This window comes from Kogia breviceps, chromosome X (assembly GCF_026419965.1).
Source record: "Kogia breviceps isolate mKogBre1 chromosome X, mKogBre1 haplotype 1, whole genome shotgun sequence".
Taxonomy (NCBI): Eukaryota; Metazoa; Chordata; class Mammalia; order Artiodactyla; family Physeteridae; genus Kogia; species Kogia breviceps.
Genome location: NC_081330.1, coordinates 119,963,560 through 119,982,997, shown reverse-complemented (window position 1 = coordinate 119,982,997; position 19,438 = coordinate 119,963,560). Strand labels below are relative to the sequence as shown.

General features: G+C 40.7%; 1 protein-coding gene across 8 annotated transcripts in view; it reads right to left on the bottom strand.

Moving 5' to 3' along the window:
• Positions 1 to 9,874, bottom strand: part of RAI2 (retinoic acid induced 2) — a 404,475-nt gene extending 394,601 nt beyond the window's left edge. For 3 of the 8 annotated variants that reach the window (XM_067023111.1, XM_067023114.1, XM_067023113.1), the window contains exon 1: positions 9,497 to 9,820. The gene's annotated coding sequence lies outside the window, so the exon portion shown is untranslated. Of the gene's footprint in view, positions 1 to 9,496 lie in introns of all 8 variants that reach the window. The other 5 variants (XR_010838573.1, XR_010838574.1, XM_067023119.1 and 2 more) reach the window with 3 other exon arrangements.
• Positions 9,875 to 19,438: the final 9,564 nt, after the last annotated feature.

The following is a 19,438-nucleotide window of genomic DNA, read 5'->3' as shown; positions in this document are numbered from 1 at the left end:
AAAAAGAGGGGAAAATATATATATATATATCGCTGCTCCCAAAGTCCACCTCCTCAGTTTGGGATGATTCATTGTCTATTCAGGTATTCCACAGATGCAGGGTACATCAAGTTGACTGTGGATATTTAATCCGCTGCTCCTGAGGCCGCTGGGAGAGATTTCCCTTTCTCTTCTTTGTTCGCACAGCTCCCAGGGTTCAGCTTTGGATGGGGCCCCACCTCTGTGTGTAGGTCACCTGAGGGCCTCTGTTCTTCACTCAGACAGGACGGGGTTAAAGGAGCAGCTGATTCGGAGGCTCTGGCTCACTCAGGCCAAGGAGAAGGAGGGGTATGGAGTGCGGGGCGCACCTGCAGTGGCAGAGGCCGGCATGACATTGCACCAGCCTGAGGCGCGCCGTGCGTTCTCCTGGGGAAGTTGTCCCGGGATCCCGGGACCCTGGCAGTGGCGGGCTGCACAGGCTTCTGGGAGGGGAGGTGTGGAGAGTGACCTGTGCTCACACACAGGCTTCTTGGTGGTGACAGCAGCAGCCTTAGTGTCTCATGCCCGTCTCTGGGGTCCGCGCTGATAGCCGCAGCTCTCGCCCATCTCCGGAGCTCCTTTAAGTGGTGCTCTTAATCCCCTCTCCTCACGTACCAGGAAACAAAGAGGCAAGAAAAAGTCTCTTGCCTCTTCGACAGTTCCAGACCTTTTCCCGGACTCCCTCCCAGCTAGCCATGGCGCACTAGCCCCCTTCAGGCTGTGTTCACACCGCCAACCCCAGTCTTCTCCCTGGGATCCGACCTCCGATGCCTGAGCCTCAGCTCCCAGCCCCCGCCCACCCTGGCGGGTGAGCAGACAAGCCTCTTGGGCTGGTGAGTGCTGGTTGGCACCGATCCTCTGTGCGGGAATCTCTCTGCTTTGCCCTCCGCACCCTGTTGCTGTGCTCTCCTCCGCAGCTCCGAAGCTTCCCCCCGCCACCACCACCTGCCGTCTCCACCCGTGAAGGGGCTTCTAGTGTGTGGAAACCTTTCCTCCTTCACAGCTCCCTCCCACCGGTGCAGGTCCCATCCGTATTCTTTTGTCTCTGTTTTTTCTTTTTTCTTTTGCCCTACCCAGGTACGTGGGGAGTTTCTTGCCTTTTCGGAGGTCTGAGGTCTTCTGCCAATGTTCAGTAGGTGTTCTATAGGAGTTGTTCCACACGTAGATGTATTTCTGATGTATCTGTGGGGAGGACGGTGATCTCCACGTCTTACTCTTCTGCCATCTTGGAGCTCCTCGTGTATCCATGTTTTAAAAGGTGAAATCCGGGACTTCCCTGGTGGCACAGTGGTTAAGAATCTGCCTGCCAATGCAGGAGACACAGGTTCAAGCCCTGGTCCAGGACAATCCCACCTGCTGTGGAGCAACTAAGCTGGTGCACCACAACTACTGAGCCTGCACTGTAGAGCCCGCGAGTCGCAACTACTGAGCCTGCGTGCCACAACTACTGAAGCCCGCACACCTACAGCCCGTGCTCCGCAACAAGAGTAGTCACTGCAATGAGAAGCCTGTGCACCGCAACGAAGATCAGCCCCCGCTTGCTGCAACTAGAGAAAGCCCACGCGCAGCAACGAAGACCCAACGCAGCCAAAAAAAATTTTTTTAATTAAAAAAAAAAGAATGTGACTCCAATAAACAAATTAACATGCCAGAAAGAAAAGCGGTGTGGTGGATGCTGTGGTGAGCCACCATCCCTGGCCTTCAGGACAGACATGCTCATCCCCCAGCTGCTGTGTTTGAGGCTGACAGCTCTCAGCTGAGGCTCCATCTGGGAACTGCCCTCAGTGAAAGAGAGCCACCTCACCCAAAGTCACACCCCCAACAGTGGGTAGCACACATCCAATGACCAGTGGGTGAGGAGGCATAAAGCCTTGACCCCCTTGCCTCAGGGAAGACAACAGGGAAGGGCCATCCCAGCTGCAGAGCTCCCATGATTTGAGCTGAGGCCTTAGTAGTGACTGACTCCTCCCCCTGCTGAATCCTGCTGCCTTCATTCCCCCACAAGAGCACTCCACCATTAACTTCTGCAGGTAAACATCTGTCTCAGCATCTCAGACAGTTGAAGATGCAACAAATACCCATGTAGCCTACACCTGGATCCAACAAGTACTCTCCTTTTGCTATATTTTAACTCTTTCTCTCCATATATACATATTATTACATATATATGTGTCATATATACACACACACATATTTCCCCAAATTTTTACTTCAAAAATTGTCAAGCCTACAGAAGGACTAACACCACCAACACTCACATACTCCCATTGAGATTCAATAATTATTAGCATTTTAGCATACTTTCTCTCCCCTATCTTTTCTTTTTCCTTTACCATTTGAAAGTAGGTTTGAAGACATCATCTCCCTTGTCTCCTAAGTACTTCTGTAGGCATCACTCAAAAATAAATGCAATCTACACCACCACAATGCTATCATCACACCTAAGAAAATTAACAATAATTGCATTAATGACAGGTTTAAATTTTTTCAATTTTTTTTTCAATGATACTCTAATCAAACATTTGTGAAACCCTTGGGGTTTCCTAGAATGAAGTTTGAAAACCACTTTTCTAGAGTAATAACCTAGAAAGCACAGGCCCATCTGAGAAAAAAAAGGATCCATCTTTAATATAAGAGTAACTAACAAAGCTTGACTCCCACTGCCCCCCAGCAACAGACCCAAACAGTATTCTATAGCCTAGTGTATCACATCCATCACGCATTAGAATACCTACCTGCATACACAGATACATGCTAAGGTCTATGAATTGGTTAATATCCTTTAGTAATTGACAAGCTGGGAAGTGTGCCTATGTGAACACTTCTGTTTTCAAGCCCACAGTTTGTAAATTTGGTAACAGCTTTTCTTATTAGTATTCTTAGGTGATGAAAAGGGTGTTAAAACAAAAATTACTCTAGGAGCCCAGCAAGTAAGTATAAGTACAGGATACTGCATTGTCAGGCACCACAAAAACATATCAATGTGTTATATCTTCCTTAAATAGACATCATTCATCACTTAAGTAAACCAATTAATTTGAAAACAAAAGCACTAATAGAGAAAAGTGATATCCACTAAAATGTACATTTTATTTCAGGAACATCACTTTTAAGAAAGTGACTTACTTGGAAATTCACTTAAATGGTGCCATTTAAAACTTGAAGTATCAACATTCTTGGGAAATGATTATGTTAGCAACGCAAATGTACAAGTGCCTCCTCAAGCTGGGCTTGAATGATCCTGTCCAAGTCAGATATCTCAGTTAGGCAGGGCCTTTATCTGGCCATTTAGGGATAAGGATAATATATTGGACCATGAGCATGCATATATATGTTCCCCCCCCACTCTGGCGCGCGCGCGTGCTTCCTCACACATGCGTGCAGACACGCGCGCACACACATCACTCTTCCTGTGTTTGAGATGGGAAAAGAAAAGAAACCTACCGTTGCCTACATCTTGAAGGCTGGCAGCTGGCATTTCCTTTAAACAGACATCTAAAATAACTTTTGTTTTTTTTGTTTAAAACAACAACATGGATTTCAAGGATTAAAAAGCAAGTATTTCAAGAGTCATGTGACAGGTAGAATGTGAGAACAAGGAAGTTCATTCCACTAAACACAACCCACTGTGGTCCAGCCCCTGCTTCCCAAGCCTGATCTGGATGCCAAAGACCATCCCTGATGGTATCACTCGTGACTCAGATTGAAGGGAGGCTAGTGCTCTCCTTGTAGCCAGAGGGAAAGTCATTCCCCTTCCCAAGCACTGTCCCTCAAATCTCTCTAAATTACCAGTTAAGGGAAAAACCAGTCACCCTGCACTTGTCAATGCAGTGAACTAAACAGAGCAGAGCTAAAGTTACTAGACCCAGTAGATTCCACATATTTTTGAATTGTGACCTGAATAAGAAACCACATTTTACATGGCAACCCAGTTCCTAAATACAGTATAGATTACAAACTAAGACAAACATTTTCCAAAATAATACCGCCCTCTGATATTTTCTATTTCATTTTTTAAAAATGCTAGTCCCAACTCATTAAACTGAGGTCACCACCACTGACGGGAAACGACCTGCAGTGTGAAAGACACAATGCTAGAGGGCCAAAACCCAAACTGTATTTTTGCACTAGAGTGGATTCACAGAAGATCTTTGGCTCTGGCTTTACTTAGAGCTGACTAAAATTCCTCTATTTGCCAATGGAACCTTTACTGAAAATATGTCCAGCTGAGATCTCAGGGCCAGTCTGGTCCAACTGCATAACTGTCCCTTTCAGCACTTTTCTTTTAGATCACGTATTCCATTCTCTGTGAATATTACCTGAATTAAAATAAGCCTTTTAAAATTATGCATACATTTACATTGTAAATGATCCAAACAATAAAGCCTCTCCACACCTACTCTTATCCACTGCCCAGAAGAGCCACAGTAAACATCCAGACAAGTATCTTCTGCCTTTTGTGATGCATTCACGTATTACCCATAACCACACATAAATGGTTTTTAATAATGCAAATAGAATTGCATTACATTTACTGTTCTGTGACTTGCTGTCTGAACTTAAAGAGATATGTCTTTGTGAGTCAGGACAAATTTTAAATCAGTTTATGTAGACTGACTGCATTCTTTTTTTCAATAGTACTTTGTTGAGGAAAGATTTATATACAATAAATGCACATAAGTACAGCTTGAGGACTGTATATCCTCGTGTGACCACCATGCAGATCAATATGTAGAATTTCTACCTCCTGAGAAGGATTCGCTTATGCCCCTTCAAGTCAATACCACCGCCCACAGAGGTAACCACTACTCAGACTTCCAACACCAAGCATTAGTTTTCCTATTAAACTTCACATTCATGGACTCATATAGTAACTATTCTTCTGTGTCTGGATTCTTTCATGCCACATAATACCTTTGAGTTTCATCCATGTTTTTGCACATATTGGTAGTTTTGCATTTTTTTGTTTTTGTTGCTGAGTGGTATTCCCACCACAGTTGGGGCTGTTTTCAGTTTGGGGCTCTTGTGAATGAAGCTACTGTGAACATTCTTTTAGAAACTTTTCTGTGGACATGTGCACTCAATCCTCTTGAGAATATACTTATAACTGTTGGATCATAGGTAGTGTATGTTTAATTTTATTAGAGACTACCAAACATTTTTCCACAGAGACTAAACCATTTTATAGTCCTACCAACAGTGTATGGAGTTCCAATTGCTCCAATCCTCGCCAGCACTCTGCATTGTCAGTCCTTTGTATTGTTAGCCATTCTGGTGGATGCATGCTGGTATCGCCTTACAATTTTAATTTGCATTTTCCTGATGACCAGTGATATTGAGCACTTTTTCACTTGCTTATTGGCCATTCCTATATCTTCTTTTATGAAGTGCTCATTCAAGAATTTTGCCCATTTAAAAATTGGGTTGCTCATCGTTTTGTTGTCAATTTATAGAAATTTTAACATATAATGGATACAAGTCCTCTATCAGACACATGTATTGTGAATATTTTCAGTCTAGGGCTTGCTTTTCACATTAGTATCTGCCACATTCTTTTTAATGGATGCACATTTTTCCCACTGTAGTAGCAGTTTCTTAATTTATGTTACCATTATCTATTAATGGATATTTATACTCATAGGGAAAATTTTGAGCTTCAGTGGAAAACTGTACATTGTTTAGAGAACACTGCTCTTGGTTATCTGATTCTGATTTTCCATTCTATAAATTGTATATAACTGATAGCAATGCAAAATAATTCTTATCTATAGATGTGCAAATAAATTGCCTGGTGAAGATTCAATTGACTTTCCTCCCCAGTTATGGGGAAAGCCAATTTTTTCTTTATTTGCACTTTAATTTTAATATTTCTAATATGTAAATGTGTCTGTTCTTTGGATTGTCCTTTAAAATGGTTGTGACATCTAACGAGTTCCCTCATTAGTCATGAGTTAATAAAATCTCTAACATGTGTTCCTTTTATATCTGTACATGAGGCATATTTTACCTTTTTAAAAATTATTCTTTAACACATTGTTTCTAATTTTTTATCCTGTTACAGAGGATGCTGCAACTCTTACTGCACATATATCTCTGCAGAGAAGTCTCAAGACTAAGAAGTCCTCATGCTCTCTCACACTCCTAATCAAACCAACTTTGAGGAATGGATTTAACAAGTTCAGCTACATGAAGGCACAGAAGACGAATAGACAGAACTTGTACTGTAACAAGGGGAAAGGTCAAATTAGGCTCAAACCAAAGAAATCAAACTAATGGTAGAATTTCAAGCATAGTAAGACAAGGTGAATGAGGAATGCCTTTGTTTATTGGGCATCTACTAATCCCAGACTACTGTGTTAGGCACTGATGACACAACCTTTGCCTTCAAGAAGCTCAGGAATTAGTGGTTTACAGGACTATTAAAAGAGGTAGGAAAGACAAGGTCAAAGATGGTGCCACCAAAGATCAAGCAAACAGACACTGGAGACCTCAGCTTGAAGCACGAAGGTGGAAAATTCTCGAAAGATTACTGGAAGCTGATGAAGAATCTCTGAAAATCCCCAACCCTACCCTGACGCGTCTGCAGCAGTGAAGTTTGTGATTCTCATGAGTTCTTCAGGAAGCTTCTGTAAATCTCAGTCTGCCCATATGTCCCAGTTGTGGAGAAAAACGGCTTCTTTTCTTCTACCTTCAAACTTCAAGCCAGTTCCTCTCATCAACAAACTCTAAACCAGAACTATACTGAGACAGGAGTTCTGGGAAATGCGGTTCTCAGCTTCTCTTCTGCAAAGCAGAAATTCTAGAAGGGGGAGGTGGTGATGCTGAGTTGAGACCTGGCACACAGCTGGGGCTCACTACGTGGTGACTATCACCTCTGCCGTCCATGAAGTGGCAGGGACACTGAGCAAGTGTGCAACTTCCCAGCATTTGAAAGTACAACTGACCCTTGAACAACCCAAGTCTGAGCTGTGTGGGTCCACTTATGCGTGGATTTTCCCCAATAGTAAATATCACGGTACTACACAATCCACGGTTGGTTGAATCCGCAGATGCGATACCTCAGATTTGGAGGAACTGCATGTACAGAGGAACCAGGTATACGGAGAGAGCCAACTATAAATTATACATGGGTTTTTGACTTTGCAGAGGGTCAGAGCCCCTAACCCCCACATTGTTCAAGGGTCAACTGTACCATTTTTCTTGTAGGATTTCTGTCCATTGATTGTCCAGTCTCCCCTTTCCCATACTTCATTGTGCAGAGGCCAAACAGGGACTCTGCAGTCACAATCCTAGAAGGCAACTGCTAAATAATTCAGTAGTACTGAAAAATACATGAAAGGATTTACAGGTTTGTACTAACAACCCTAGCATGAAAGTGAGACTTGAGGTCTAGCCCAGGCTTTGGCACTAGCAGCTCTATGATTTGAGGAAAACCACTGAACCTTCTTATAACTGTTTCACTGAAAAATTCGAAAGGCTGTGATACTGAGAAGAGCACATCATGTCTGGGGTGTTCTTCCCGAGAAAGCATAACCTCAGTCCAATCATGAGAACACATCAGACAAACTCAAATTGAGGGACATTCTACAAAATGACTGACCAGTACTCTTCACAAGTGTCATGGTCAGGAAGAACAGAAAGACTGAGAACTGCCACAGATGGGAGGAGACTAAGTAGACATGAGAATTAAATAAAATATAGTATCTTGGATTGACTCCTTGAAGCAAAAAAGAATTTTAACAGAAAACCTGGTGAAATACAAATAAAGTCTGGAGTTAATAGCATTGTACCAATGTTACTTTGTGAGTTTTGATAATTGTATCACATTTACGGAAGCTGTTAACATTAGGGGAAGCTGGGTGAAGAGTGTATGGAAACTCTCGGTACTATTGTTGCAACTCTTCTGTAAATCCAAAATTATCCCAAAATGTTAAAAATTAAAACCGTGCTATTTAATTGGTATCAAAATTGAATTCATCATTTTGTATTGGGCCCTGCGAATTATGTAGCTGGTCCTGCATGAAAGTATTACCAAGGCTGTTGCCCCAGAACCAAGTAAACTTGCAGAAAAGCATATCCTCTAGCTGTGTTCACAGGACAGGAACAAAAGAGTCCATCCACAAGAAAACTGGTGAAACTTATTCAGCTTCAAAAGTGGGACAAAGGTTGCCCTGCAGCTCATTACCATCTCATTGTAATCTTAAGATCTCCACCTGTCCTCACCATGATGGTTTGACCTGCTTCAGACCCAAATGCCAAAGGACCATACAAGGGCAGAAGAGAGGTGGCACCCCAGTTCCAGGAAGAACCCCACCTATTCCCAGAAAAAGCAATGTATATGACTCCCTCTCATTAACCTTGCCCTTAAAATCTTGTCTTAACCCTCACCCAGGTGAGTTGATTGGCGACCTAAGTTCTCCGCTTCTCCATCCTTGGGCCATTGAATTATGTTTGCCCTCAAGCATAATTGCCCTCAGCTTCGATCTCAGCTTGGGTTTAGCTTTTGGCTGTCAGAACCTAAACAGAAAAAGAAACTTCCCCCTGAGGCAGGGGGGCCTTGGCCGGGCTAGGGCCCAAGTGGGGGTCCAGACGACCTAATTCGGTAACAGAAGCATATGGAAAACTGGGTAAAATCCGTTTCCTGTGATGCAAAATAACGAAGCGGCAACAAAACAATTCCCATGAGCTTCAGGGGAACCTGGAAGGAGCAGAGATAAGAGCTGCTCCATGTGATGGGTCTTGTGGACAGAAATGAGGATGGTTCTGAGCCAACGACTAAGGAGCAGATGGGACAAATAACTATCTCAGCTGATGACTAAGAAAAATGAACAGAAACTGATTCTGAAACCCTCCCCCCAGCCTTGGCACTGTGTAAGACCCCCTACAACATAGGAGCAATTCTGATGAAAATCCCCGCCAGCTGGTATTCTCCCAAACCTATCTCCGTTCACGTCCTCGGGTCTCTCCTTGTAGTTCTGGGAAACTCACGAGCCTTGTATGACTAAGGCTAAGTTTCCACTCCAGCACGTGGAGGCTGAAATCCGAGACTAAGTGTGACGTCACCAAGATGGCGTCACACCCCACTCAGACTTCGCTCACCCTCTCAGGACCAACCAACGACCACTGGTGAACTGGACACCACTGAGAGCAGCCTAGAACGCGGGGGTGAGGCGGAAGCACCCCTCTACACCGTAGAGACCAAGACAGACGGCATAGAAAGGTCAGGAAAGCGGCTACACAAACCACACTGCCCCTCCCCCAGGCCAGCGCAGCCCCACACGGTCGTCTCCACTGAGCCTCCGGGTCCTCCAGTGCGAAAAGGGCGGGGGTGGGGGGAGAAGCCAGCTCGCCCAGCACTGTGGGTCACTGTGTGGGAGCCCCTACTCCAGTGACGCTCCCCAGGGCTTGCCCAGTGGGACTCTGCCTGTGACCGAGGCACTGGCAACAACCAGCACTTGGACCTGGGCTGAGTTCGTACCTGCAGCGCCCTGAGTAGTAGTCCCAAGCAGCCGCTCTGCTCAGCCGCAGCACTCTGACCGGGGAACTCGGTGGGACTCTCAAACGAGGATTTCTGCTGGCCCTAGGGCCTGACTTGCCCACCCAGGCAAGGAGCTGAGGAGAGCGTCTCCCGACCCTGTCTCACCAGAGGAGCGGACACCTGGAAGCTGCGCGGCCAACAGCGCGGGAGCTGAGTGGTGGGTGGGCGGGGCTGACAGCCTCCCGAGAAAAGCCGGAATCGCGTGGCGGCTTCCCGTGCTACCGCCCAAATGGGGGGAATTAATTCAGAGCCGAGGCTGACAGTAGTTGCCGGCCCACCCTGCTTGGAAAGCCTGGCGTTACCCCACCCGGTCCTGATAAGGCAAGTGAGCTAAAACAGAGCCCTGCCCACTGTGACTCCCGAGGGCGGGGCGGGGCGGGGCGATTGGACCAAAGGGGCTGGAAAGATTACCTGAAAGCTGTGTAATCAAAATAGAAATTACGTTGTTATAGAAAAATAATGTTTCTTGCCCACCTGTGTTGGTGTCCTGAGATTTAAACCTGTCATCCGTCAATCTTTCAGATTAATTTTGCTAATTATTTGAGATTACCAATTATTCCATCTCAAAGTGGATGAGCAGATCTTTTTTATCATGGTGAAAAAAATTCATTGCACATTTAACGTACTAAAATAAGTTAGGGTGAAGGAAGGAGTGACAAGTGCTTTTTAGTCCTACACAAGAGTGAATGTGGTTAGACTGCTACTGTTGCAGAATGCTGCAAAGATAATACTTTACTCGATGTGGATATGGGCTATAAAGAAAGGCGAAAACCAGAGCTGAACATCGAGGCCTTGCTGACCAAAATTAAAATATTGGCATATATTTTAATAAATATTAAAGTATAAAATAATACGCTTTAGTAACACTTATGTTTTACCCACGAAGGACAAAACACTTCCAAAGTTTTCAACATCCTTTCAATTATATCCACAATTACCGTTACTGGGTTAAACTATTTCTGTTTTTCTTATCAAGCAAGAAAGCAAACATTCTCACTGTGCCACATTTATGAAACTGGCTGGAAAATGTTATCATTAAATTAAAAACACTATAGATGACATTAGTAAAAATTCTATAAAATTACTACATTAAAAAAATAATAAGCGTCTGTATTAATATTTTAAATGTTTATTCATTGTATTTATTTGGAAAACAAAATATATTAACGATAAATTTTTCAAAAACAAGTCTTATGAGCCGACATTTAAAGTGTTTAACGTTGGACTGATACAATAACAAAACTGACCTGTGAAATTTTGTAGCTAGAAAAGGTCTAATTTAGTTTAAATAAGATCTGAAACACCTTTATGAAACTTATTTTGCTCAGTGTGATTTTAAAGAAGTTATGTGTATATTACTATGACTCAAACTGTGGGGACGATTTTAAACACTTTTTAAAAAGTGCATTCTAAACTGTGCTATCCAGTATAGTAGCCACTATTCACATGTGACTTTTAATTTTAATTAGCTAAAATGAGATATAATTTAAAATCTAATTCCTCTATCTAATTAGCCACATCTCAAGTGCTCAAAAGCCACGTGTAGCTAGTTATTACCATAGAATATTACCAACATAATGGAAAGTTCTATTGGAATGGAAAGTTCTATTGGACAGGGCTGGTCAAATAACTTACATAAGCAACCACCATAATAAAGTTAATCATATAAATCTTGAAAAACTTCTGTAAATATGAAGTTTTTGTTTTTGTAATTTTGCTTCTAATCCAGGGAATCTTTCAGATACCACAAAATACAAATCAAATTTGAAATCTCCATATACAATTTGAAATTTAATCTTGCCTAGGATATAAATTTACTTTTCTATATTAACTCTCTTACTAGTAGTTCGTAAAATTTTTTGTGAAACTGAATGGTGAAGCCAAAGACTAATTTAGATGAATTAATCTGAAGTTAAAAGTCTGGAAGACTTTTTGGCTTCAGTTATCTACTTCTTAAGACCACTGTAGGCATAGCCTAAACATATAAAGATATGCATAGAAATACTATAGTTTTATTAAACTAAAGGCAACTAATAGCAAATTATTTATTTGAAGAACAGTGTCTTAAAAATTAAATCTTATTTCTTATCTTTATAAAACTATATTATACTTCACTAAATACTCAAAGTTAAATTTAATTTTCAAAAGATATATGAAAATATGTATCTATTCTACCAACTGATCACATAAAACCATCTTAAACTATCTAACAAGTCACAAAAATAACAAGAATTCACACAAACTATCCTGTTTGACCTACTTATTACTTTCTGTTGAATTTCTTCTTTGCCTTATTAAAAAACAGAACTTAATGTCTATTATCTAAGACAAAGCCATGGGTCACAAGCAAATGGCCATAACTAAAGATTGAACTATCACAAGGAAAAAAATTTGCTCTTTGCACAATAACAAGGAACACTATAAAACAAATGTAACTGAGGACTGTTCAACAGGTTGAAAGCTGAAAGATGGCACTGTAACTGACAAAATGTTTCTTAAACACAAATGATCAAACAATGAAATTATATAATATTTCCTATGGCTGAAACATTCAAGAACTTTAAAATAAAGTGCTTAAGTTAAAAATAAAATCCTAATAAACAAGGATTTACTGTACAGCACAGGGAATATCTTTTGATAACCTATAATGGAAAAAAATCTGAAAAAGAATATATGTGTATGTATAACTGAATCATTTTGCCTTACACTAGAATCTAACACAACTCTGTAAATCAACTGCACTTCAATAAAAGAAAAAATCCTAGGAAGGGAGTAAGCAGGAAGCCTTCATGGAGGAAGTGGCATTCAGTGTGAGGATTCAGATGTGACAGTAGGCAGCAGAGGCAGGAGTGGCCAAGCTGGGGAGCCGATGGATTGCACCCTGAGTATTAAAAAAAAAAAAATCTATTTATGAGCAAAATGGAATGATTTTTTAATTCTCCAGTAATCCCCCCAATATCCTTTAAGATCATTTTTTTCTAATTGAATTCCTGATAAAAAATTTTTTTCATTTAAACTTTGTAAGATTTAAACTTGTATGCATTTCAACTAGAATTAATCATAAAAACACAGTAAACATATTAAAACCTTTACATAGACATTTCAGAAAAAAAAAGTTAGTGTCTAAATCTTGTCAGATTCTTTATATTAATAGTGATATATTCTTAAATTTAAATTACTTAAATGGAGCCAGAAAGTCTCCTAATATGATTTTCTATGTTAACTCTTAGCAAACTTCGGTGATAAAATATTATCAGGAGTTAATTAAAAGAATTCTGTTCTTATCAGAAGTAGATCAAAAGAACATAGGTCTCATCTCTGGAAAGCTTACGTTAAACAACATGATTCAATCCTATGAATTCCCTACGGATGGATGTATAAGAAAGCCAGGTGGCATGGACATATATACAGTACCAAATGTAAAACTGATAGCTAGTGGGAAGCAGCTGCATAGCACAGGGAGATCAGCTGGGTGCTTTGTGACCACCTAGAGGGGTGGGGTAGCGAGGGTGGGAGGGAGATGCAAAAGGGAGGTGATATGGGGATATATGTATACGTATAGCTGATTCACTTTGTTATAAAGCAGAAACTAAATGGCAAAGCAACTATACTACAATAAAGATGTTAAAAAAAAAAAAAAAGCCAGCACGTATGTTTTGGTTATATGTAAACCATACCACCCTTCTGAATCAGTGTAGCTTAACCTAAGCTCTGTACTGAAGATTCACTTGACATACTGAGTGTCTGTTACCTGCAAGTTCCTATGCTCGGAATTATGATTTGCCTATCCAACTGTGGCTCTCTACATCACTACCTGTATCTGTATCACTGACACTCAGATTTCATCTGTCATTAACAGCTAAATGTACTATTCTCATTCTACATTAAAACAGCAATAAAAACTATCTTTAGGGGTTTACAACCATTCCTTCATTCAGAGGTTCTTACTGCAATATTGCCCATCACTTTATTCATGAGATGAAACATTACACATCTTCATAATGCAATTCTGCCTCCCTTGTGGGCAAACAAAGAACATAGGTTCTTTCTTTAGGTGTGAACGCTGAACTACAATGCCACTACATCAGGCTAATTAGGGAATTAATAACTTGAGAAACTTAAACGATGGTACAATAGTGAAAAAAAAAAAAGTTGGATGACTGACTTTCAAGTACTTCAGTCAGCTAAGCCGGTATCTCGCTCTGATTCTGTCGAAGGAGTCGTTGCTGGAGGCGGCTGTGATTGGGATGTGGACTTCCTGTGGTCATATCTAAGACTACGAATACAACTATTGATAGCTGTCACACACAATTCCCAGTCATATCCAGTTTCTGATAGATCATAAGTCGGGTAGATGTCTTGGAGAAACTCTGGTGGTAAAGTCCAAAAATATAACAGTTAATTAGAAATCACTTCTCAGAGAAATGAATTTATTCAACCTTAGTATTATTGCTATGTCTGTGAAAGGGTCATTAAGACTTTAATTAATTAAAACACATGGACTATAGCTATTATTAAATTAGCTGAACAAATCTTTTCATCAGAAAGGATAGTAATATGAAATAGCACCATTCTTAAATCACACAAAAAAACACCAAAATACCCCATGATCTGGTTATGTAGCAAGATCTGCTCTCTTTAGTACCCTACATAAACTTTTCTTATTCTTAAATTTATTAAACACGCATCTAGTATGTTATTCATTATATCAAATAGAGACATGCTAATAAAGTTCTAGTACACTAGAGGCTGCCATGTCTTTCATACTTTTAAAGGCAAGAAGCTATTACTGCTAAATTTTTTGGCACTGCTTGGTTTATCTCAGACAAAAGGAATAAGAGTCTTTAGATCTTGCAGTTAAATGAAAACTTCTATAACAGAGCAACATATCTCAAGGAGCACTCAGAGAAAGTGGGAGGACTAAGGGAAAGGTGGGGAAGAGGGTGTTAACTAGAAGAGCAGAGCTACTCTTGGATAGTTTCTTAGGTAATTTCCTAAGTACCTTCGAGCTCTTAGGAAAGGATCTGGCAATCACTACAGGCCAGCATTAGTTGGCTACATTAATGTCATTTGTTTTTTGATAGGATTAAGGCTAGGAAATCAGGACAATGCCATAAACACAGAGTATATGTAAATTTTAGCAAGTCATGTGACAAAGTTAAAAAGCTTTCATACTCAAAGGTCTAACAGATCGTTGGCAGCCTGGAAGGAGGCTTTTAGTCATATGTCACTGGATTCAGTATCAAGCTCTATCCTGCTGTGCATTTTTATTAACAAAAAAGAAGTTATGGAAAGCAGGCTTGCCCCATCTCCCAATGACAGCAAAGCTGGAACAGATAACTAACAGACTGGAAGACAAGTACCTGCAAAGCTTTCAATAGACTGCAACAAGGAACCTCAATTGGTTGGTGTTTCCTAAAATGTATTCTCTGAAACATTAGTCATAAAAGAAGTTTCTTAGGGGGGAAAGATTCTGGTTATGCAAATAAGAAATGCTTAACTCCAGAGTTAGTCTCCACTGAAAAATCCCACAGTAAAGAGACGTGCTGGGGACTTCCCTGGTGGCGCAGTGGTTAAGAATCTGCCTGCCAACACAGGGGACATGGGTTTGAGCCCTGGTCCGGGAAGATCCCACATGCCGCGGAGCAACTAAGCCCGTGTGCCACAAGTACTGAGCCTGCGCTCTAGAGCCCGTGAGCCATAACTACTGAGCCCACAGGCCACAACTACTGAAGCCCGCACGCCTAGAGCCAGAGCTCCACAACAAGGGAAGCCACTGTAATGAGAAGTCCCTGCAATGAGAAGCCTGCGCACCACAACAGAGAGCAGCCCCTACTCACCGCAACTAGAGAAAGCCCACGTGTGGCAGCAAAGCCCCAACACAGCCAAAAATTATTTATTTATTTATTTATTTATTTATTTATTTTAAAAATGAGAGACGTGCTGAATCAAAGGTGACAGATGCAGATTTGGTGGGGCACATAAATAAGGGAGGTGGTAACACGTAAGGCAACAGAGGGTCAGGACCATAGAGATCTAGGCAGGCTGGACACCTAAAGGCATTCAAAACATGTTTTAAAACAGAGTCAAAGGAAGCAGATCTATGGACTGAGGCCCTTGGGGTGCCAGATCAAGATCTTTCCTAGCCATTTGACTAAAAAGCACTTTATTCAGGAAGAAACTATTAACATTCAGCTGTCTTTAAGAAACATAGTTTGGGGAATGCTGCTCTACACTAACAGGATAAACTGCAGGAGGAATAAATACAAAATCCTACATTTACATTAAAAAAATACTAACAGTATAAATAGGAACAGCCTAAACACTAACAATAGAAGTACTGGATAGTAAAGCACTACAGACTTTAAAGAATCTTTCATTTTAAAAAAGTTAATAAAATAAAATAAAAAGTATTGGATTGGGCTTCCCTGGTGGCACAGTGGTTGAGAATCGGCCTGCCGATGCAGGGGATACGGGTTCGTGCCCCGGTCCGGGAGGATCCCACATGCCGCGGGGCGGCTGGGCCCGTGAGCCATGGCCGCTGAGCCTGCGCGTCCGAAGCCTGTGCTCCGCAACGGGAGAGGCCACAACAGTGAGAGGCCCGAGTATTGCATAAATGTCAGTATATAGAAAAAAATGATCTAGGGGTTTAGATAACCATAAATTTTTAAATGGCAAGTGCCATTTTAGGCTGCATTAACAGCCCTGTAGGTAATAGTACTATTGCATTCTGGGTTAACTTGAGCACATATGAAGTTAGTCACTGAACGAGATCATGAAAAATTAGGACAATATTTATATGAGGAATTACTGAACAAAATGGAGATATTTAACCGTAAAAGTTTAAGACTTTGTGGGGAAAAGCTAGGAATAACACTTATTCTCCAATCCTCAAACACTTATTCTCCAGTCCTCAAAGCCTTAGTCTCTAATCCTTACACTTCGATGTAGAGGGATCTCTAAATGGGAAAGTTTAGAAGAACTGGGCATGTATGATTCAAAAATAAAGCTGATATTTTAATCTCCACCTGCCAGATTCTAGTGGCTGTGTCACTCACCTGGTTCTGAACTTGAAAGTGGGAGGAGAGGGTATATCTATTCTCTCCTAACGCATACAGCAGAAAGTGATAGCTGTCTTTAAATACTTGAAGGCCTATCATGTGAAAAGTGATTAGATCCACCCAATTTAGCTCTAGAAGGAATAAGTAGGACAAATGTGCATTACTCGCAGGGAGGTAAATTTTGAGACACTTGGAAGAAGAACTTTCTTATGAATTAGAACCCTTTTAAAATGTAGTGGACTGCCATCAACAGAAGTGTTCAAGCCAAGGGGAGGCAACTATATGCCAAAGCTGAGATGGGAACTCCTGCCCTGGGTGAGAAGCTGTATTAGAGGACCTAATGTACTCCCTGCTAAGATTTTACAGTTCTGTTATGTTCAGAAATGGAGGGGAGGGGGCAGGAGTAAGGGTTGCTTGCTGATTGCAAATCTGCAGCCTACTAACTTTCTCCATATGGACCATTCTTTAAAGAGACCTTAAGTGATAACTGAACTCTCAGAGAGCATCACATAACAGTTTCTTAGGTGAAATCAATACCTTTGGCTACTGGACATATTTACCTTTGACTATTAATTTCCAGAAGAGTTCCCCCCAAATAATAAAATCTTAGGATAAGAAGTGATATTAGAATAGAAGAATAATCTGGTTTACCAACTGCTGATACCAATCAGCAGTTAAAATACATGAGTTAGATCTCAAAAACATAACGTTGGGTGATAAAATAATTTCAAAAGGATACGTACTATATATTCCCATTTATGTACACTAAAACAACTACAAAACAATATTACATATCAACAGAGGTAGCAAAAGTATAAAATATGCCTGGGAATGATATATCCAACTCCAAGACTGTGATTATTTTGGGGGAGAAAGACAGGGGAAACAGATGTTGGGATGGAGTTTTAATGGTATCAGTAATGATTTATTATTTTAAAAAAACTAGAGCACAAAAAGCAAAATATATCTATACTGGGTAGACAGGTGTTAATTTATTACTATATTATTTTCTATACATTTCTGTATGTTTTAAATAGTTGATACTGAACCAATACTTGTAAAGATGTTATGTTACAGCCCATAAAACCTAGTTCTCCTACTAATGCAGGAATCTCTCCTCACATCTCTGGTCATTCAGCTGTTACTCTGAGCCTTTTCATTCTCCAAATTCATCGTGTCCTCATATTAAAGTAAAACATGCTTTCTTGTCAGCTTCTCCTCCCTGGGCCTGGCTGTGCCCCCCAGAACAATGATGATTCTACTGCATTCTCTTTGCTGAAATGACTTACATGGCTGCCCTTCTACAAAGGAGTAGAACTTTGAGTCTTATGGGAAATTTGTTAAAATATGCCCTAAGTGGATAGTATGTCAAACTCATGCTGAATATTTTTCACTACAAGAGACATCTTCTTGATTTGTAATATAATTCATTAAGGGATAAAACAAAACAAAATACATAGAATAATATTTTTAGTCCACTTTTAAGGAACTAATCTATTCCAAACATTAAAGAACTCTAAAAGTCACCTTTTACCTCTCATTTAAAAAAAATTTTTTTAATTAGAAAGACACTATTTCTTCTATAAACACCTTCATTTCCAAACTGGTTACAAACTCTGTGTTCTTTTCTTACTATAAGGTAAGAGGAATTGGGTTGTGGTTTTCTGCGTGGTGGGTTAGTTCAGCGATGTTCAAGTTGCAAATGATGACCAATTACTAGGTCATGAAATTAGTGATAGCAGCACTTAAAAAAAAGTAATAGAAAACATTGGAATGTAATTCTCATAGGAAGAGTAAGTACTGTTTGTGAAATTTTTGCTTCAGTTTTTAAAAAATCACACACATACTCAGTCACAGTGTAAAATATATTTCTTACTATGGGTTGTAGGGAAAAAAATTGAAACCATTTGGATTAGATGATGGCAAATGCTTATGAAAGGTGCTATGAGCCAGATTTCTTTAGTTTAGTGTGAAACACAAGTGTTCTTCAAATCTGATGGATGTGAAACGTGTGATATGAAGGCAGGAACCTGCCAACTGAAATTAGGCCAGGGCTCAGAACTATATCTTTACTGGGTACCAGTGACACAAGTAAGGAATATTCTGCTTCCTGCTTGGTCTAAATTTAAAATTTCACAGAATTGCTTCTGGAAGCTTTATTATTTCATCTATTTATGTCATAAATAAAGACTACACTGTGCTCATGTGCACAAGGAAAAACTAGCAAATTAACCTGCTGTGCTATTGTTGACACTTCTGCAAATTGACAAAGCCCAGCAGCTTCGACCTTGAAATGAAGGTGTTTGAGTTTCCATACATCTGGCAGTTCATACCAGGAGCCACAGTCAATAATGACTTTCCCGTTCTAATAAAGCTGCTCAAGACAGAGCAATTAGCTCTGAGAACACAAATGCGAAAAGAAACACATTCGTGAACCTGCTGCTGTTATACCCAAATGAGGGAATTAGTAAAAGAGCTCCCTCTCTTCAAAATACACATTGAATGAATTTTTCTTTCTGTCCTTCTCTAACACACTTTGCTTCTATTTATTCTCACATACTCGACATGTAACACACCTCGGAGAGCGTTCATCTTATTGGCGTTAAGGATGTATGTGCCACGCCCCAGAGTGCCAGAGACATTACTTTTTATCAGGACTTCCTCTGTGAACAGGTTGCGAATAAGGTATCTGGCTGCCAGCTCTGGGAGAGACTTCGCTTTTGCTATATTCAGAACTGATTCTGGCATCTGTATATTTCTACACGGATTTCCAAGATATTCTAGAAGCAAAAGAGAAAGAAGATGTCAATTTTCATGGCAA